This window comes from Macadamia integrifolia, unplaced genomic scaffold (genome assembly GCF_013358625.1).
Source record: "Macadamia integrifolia cultivar HAES 741 unplaced genomic scaffold, SCU_Mint_v3 scaffold1548, whole genome shotgun sequence".
NCBI lineage: Eukaryota > Viridiplantae > Streptophyta > Magnoliopsida > Proteales > Proteaceae > Macadamia > Macadamia integrifolia.
The window spans coordinates 25,643-30,856 of record NW_024868254.1 but is presented as its reverse complement, the minus strand read 5'-3'; the positions used below and the strand labels follow the sequence as shown (position 1 = coordinate 30,856).

General features: G+C 36.6%; 1 pseudogene; it reads left to right on the top strand.

The window, feature by feature from the left end:
• Nucleotides 1-982: 982 nt before the first annotated feature.
• LOC122064159 overlaps nt 983-5,214 on the top strand; it is a 9,083-nt pseudogene continuing 4,851 nt past the window's right edge.

Genomic DNA, 5,214 nt, shown 5'->3' with positions numbered 1-5,214 from the left:
GGAAGTCTGAAAAAGCTTTCCCAGAAATCAAAGAAAAGGTAAAGTGAGAAAACGTGATGATTTGACATTTTGACCATTGGATATATAGATAGTAAATTCCTTTCATAGGTTACAAATAAAAATTTAGTAGTTTATCTCAATTTTTAATATGTAGCTATTCTCTTTGATTTTTCAATAGTCCTTGTTATTCAAAAATCTCAGCTTTTTTTACATCTTTTTCACGACAAAAGTTGCTTGTTGATAGGACAAAATATTTAATGTGGCATTAGTTAACCAAGTTTTGGGAAAGTTTGTTCTCAAAAGTTTGAGTTGAGAGCAACCATATAATAATATTTGTGGTGTGGATAAAATGAGATCATATCTGGTTGCAAGGAAAGAGGGAAGGGGAAGTGAAATTTTCAAACTTAGAAAAGAAATTCTTTTTTGAACCATTACCACATGTGATTGTATAAACTACTTAAATTTCTTATCATATTTAGTAATGATACATTTTACATGTAATTTTTATAGATAAGAAAATGCTACCTTCTTGTGCCACCACTGCCATAGCGCACAGACCAATAGGAGATCGCCGTGTGAAGACATCTTCAACATTTAGTGGCAGGATAAGTACAATTTTCTTACATCCGCCTATGTTTAAGCATAGAGACATGCAAATAACCGATAGTACTGGGTTGGGTTGGGGTGGGTTGCGCTAAACCCAGCCCAATCAGGATCTTGTTGAGCTGGGTTGAGCCTAGGCTGAGATAACCTGGGCTTGGGTTGAGTGAAGAGACCTTAGAGTTAGGTTGCGATTCTAGAAAACCCTGTCCAACTCGGCCCATTAACACCAGTAGCAAGTAGTTGGCTATAGAAACCAGATTTCAACATTTTCAGTACAAGGAAGAGAAAGATGAGCTGTGTCTTTAGCGCCTATAACTTCCCCTTCACCTTTCCTTTTGTTGTTCAAACTTCTAAGGCCTCGAGCTCAAGTGCTCAACACATGTCTTCGCTAAGAGGGTTGAGCGAGGGGTTCTTCTTCTTCAAAAAATGCTCAATCCTTCCTCCTCTCATGGCAACTCTGAATAACTCGAGGGTTTTTGCTTTCTCCACCGGACCCTCCATCACTACTACGAAGAGAGTTGGAACCCACAATGGTACCTTCCACTGCGATGAAGCTCTTGGATGTTTCTTAATTCGCCTTTCTGATAAGTTCGCCGGTGCTGAAATTGTGCGAACTAGAGACCCTGAGGTGTTGTTTCTGAGACGTCATTTGTTTCATCTTTTGTAAATTTTGAATTTCCTTTGTTTTGTTCAGTTATTTTCTGAGTTGAACTGGTGCTGTAGGTGTTGGACACACTTGATGCTGTGCTTGACGTGGGGGTGTCTATGATTCAGGCAGAGATCGGTATGATCATCACCAGAGAGGCTTTGGTGAAGTTCTAGACCATGGCTTCACTACCAAGCTCAGCAGTGCTGGACTTGTTTATAAGGTAGTCATTCATTTTATTGGTTGACCTTTTTAATCTATAGTACTAATCCTATTGGGATACTGAAGGTAGATGATCTCAAGGTACCACAGTCTCTCTTTGCTAATGTTTGAAATGGAGGAAGAAATTTTGATCTAGTTAGGTGCCCTCCATTTGTTTGTAAATGTGACAATACAACTATATTCTTAATCATGGAGCAGATTTATCGGATAGAATGACATCAAAATCCTTGTTTGTCCCGTAGTGGGGGTGGGTATAGAAGATTCATTCCAAATGTAAGGAGACCCTGTCTAAAGAGATTGTTTCTGCCTTCTTCTTTTTGTTGAAACGCAACCAATTCATTAGGATTGGATGAAGTAGACCAGTATGGAGCAAGCACTAGCGAAAACAAGATCATAGTGATGCCCTTTGTGTTTGTTAGGAACAACATTTTTGTTTTTTATCTAGTAGAAGTGCTGGAAAAAGCTTTGTTGCACTCAAGAGGCTTGAGATCTAGTTGTTGGCTCATGGGGTGGGAGTGGACTGGGTTAGGTGGACTATAGAGGGTAACAACTAAGTACAATAATGACCACATAAACTTGACTCATTAATCAATGGGGTTAGAAAAAATAAACCTAGTTCAGGACAAAAGTGTCAGTGCAGTTGGTGATTGTTCAGAAAAATACTAGTCTGGGGAGGCTTGAGCGCTTAGCAAAGAGCTAAGTACTCTTCCCAAACCTGACCCATTTATCTATTGGCTTGAGATGCCAACAGATAACTGTATTGTCAGGCTCAGGGCCAAGTCAAGGCAGTCACTAGATAAATCCTGTCGATATTTGTATAGAAAATGGGTTGCTTAACATTACATGGACAGTAATGGTATAATGGAAGGGAAATGATCTGATACTATCAGACTTAAAGTGTAATCCCACTTAAGTTGTATTAGCCCTCTTTAAATCCAATGATGTTGGACTTTGTGACCTCTTAAAAGTGCTACTGACTTTCTAACATTGGTTTTCTTGGTTGAATTTTGAGAAATTAGTTATTAATAATTGAATTTCTGGTCTTCTTTCAGGATTTATTACCTCCTCTTCTATATTTATATTTATTTGTTTATTTCTGACTCCAGCATTATGGGAAGGAGATAATTGCAAAGGAACTTCAACTTGATGAAGGGCACCCTAACATACATCGTGTATTTTTAGCTGTTTACAAAATCTTTCTGGAGGTAGTAAATTTTGCACATGTATTATAAAAAATTTGTTAGGCAGACCCATTTAGCTGGGATAAGGCTGAGTTGTTGTTGTTGTATTATGAAAATTTTGTAATAACATCTTTTGATTCCCTGAATACAATGATGAACCTGATCTGTCTATCCAGTACTAACCATATCAGGATAAAAACTTGGTTTTTCCTTTGACTTTGTCACTTCCTTCTAATATCTTCTCTCTATTCCAACTGAAGTCATGGTCTTTCTTTTCACTTTCAGTAGTACTTCATATGAAGGACATTAATATAAAATTGACAAACATTTTCACCGTGAATATAAAAGGAACCACATGAATGAGCTGTGAGGTTGTTCCAAGGAGCGGAGGAGGGTCATAAGCACCTACAACACAGTGACGTTCCATTTAAAGAATAATGCATTTTTCTTTGAACAACTATTAGTTCCTCTCCTAACTTGGAGGAAAAGGAAGAGGGAATTTTGCTTTTATGCAGATTTTTTTTTTTTTTCATTATGAGAGCAAAAAATGTTTTGAAATTTGTCAAGTGGAGCTATATGAAGAAGGATTGGTGGTTATGTTGTTATCATTTAGAAATAAGCACTAAATGGGAGAACCAAGAACCTCTCTCTCTCTCTCTCTCTCTCTCTCTCTCTTTCTCTCTCTCTCTCTCTCTGATGCAAATAAGTCACCTACAGGGTTTATTTTATTGGAAATAAGCCTTGTGTTGGGTTATATAGGTGTTGGGCCTTTGATCCAATGAGTTTTCTTAATAATGATCAATTTTAATGGGTCTAGAATATGGGTAGAAAGTAAGAAAACGGGATTTACTTCATTAATAGTTAGAGTCATTTTTTTTTGAGTCACTTTCTTTCATTATTTAGTTTAGAAAACGGGATTTACTTCATTAGTGGTTAGAGTCCTTTTTTAGTCACTTTCTTTCATTATTTAGTTTCCTAGTCGGTTTATGTTTTCTTATTGGTTAAGGATTGGATTCCGCCTTTCCCTTTTAGTGCTTGAGTCTTCTATATAAGTTTGTAAGGAGCTACAACCTTGTACATGAATTTTATTAATGAGAATTTGGCTGTTGCCTTTTACTGCTGTGAGACTCAATGAGGAGTGAGAAGCTCTAAGATTGGAAAGATTCCAACCAAACACCTTGTAGTGAGAGGCCCTGGTGCCTACTTGCTATTCTCTTTTCTTAAGGTACTGCTTTGTTACATTGTTTTCTGCTACTCTGCCATTGTTGCTGCCTGTAATTTGTCAATCCTATCACTTCAAGGATTGCTGAATTGAAGGTGAATCTCTGTTCCGATTGAAGTTCTGATTTCATATTCATCTTCTCCATACCATCGACTGTTAATACCTTTTTTTTTCTCCTTTCTAATTTCTGATCCTGTTGACTAAATGGAGGAATCTTATTCATACTATGATTACTTGATTTTGGAGGTTCTATATTTCTGATCCCTAATCTGGTCACAGAACTGTCTAATACACACAAAAATTAAAATTTCGTTTATATAGTCCCACCAGTTTAAACAATGAAAACAAAATAAAAAATTAGAAGAACAGATGAAAAACTTAAAATAAAAAATTAGAAGAACAGATGAAAAACTTACTTCCAATTGTTAGTTTCGTAACTGTTGAAGCTTAAGCCTTAAATGCCTTGAGGTGGGAGGTGAAGTGGTGAACACCCTTGAAGAAATTGATTTTTATATTAAAATTTTAGTCTCTTGGTGTTTGAAGGCATACATATTAATTGGTATCTAGAGATAGTTATATATGTTACCTTGTCACTTGATGTGTACTAAAACTAATATCTTCAAAATATTATTGTTCCCCTTGTTACAGGCAATTGATGCCATTGACAATGGAATTAGTCAGTATGATATGGAGCAGCCACCACGACATGTAAATAATACAAGCTTGTCATCAAGAATTGCAAGGTTTGACTTGGACTGGATGGATCCTGATCAGTCACCTGAAAAGGAAAATGAGGCCTTCAAACGTGCAATGACATTGGCAGGCAGTGAATTTTTAGAGGTTAGGTCTGCAGATCTCTTTGTTTCTTAAATAGCCTTCAAGTTGATGGGAACAGCATAGTGTCGCCTAAATAAGCAACATAACTTTAGGAGGAGGTGTTGGGGATGTTGTTGCATATGAATTGTTTCTCTAAACAATCTTCTCCATTTTCAGAATGTTCAGTTTCATGTAAGATCATGGTTACCAGCTTGGTCAATTGTTATGGAAAGTCTTGCTGCAAGAAGAGATGTCGACCCCAGTGGAGAAATCATGACAATGAATAGATTTTGCCCAGTAAGTAGGTATTTTGTGTCTGAAGCTGTACTGCTTACTTCTTTAGTAGCAGCTCTTCTTTCTTTATCAGATTTGTCCATTTCTTCTTTTCATTTTGATGTTTGTAGTGATAGTTTCTTAAATTATTGGAAGGATGATATGCTGGTCTTTTGTTAAAAGTACTTGAACTTCCAATGTTTTATTCTTCACAATATGTGATTAAAGCAATCAGCTCTCTTTCTTTTTTT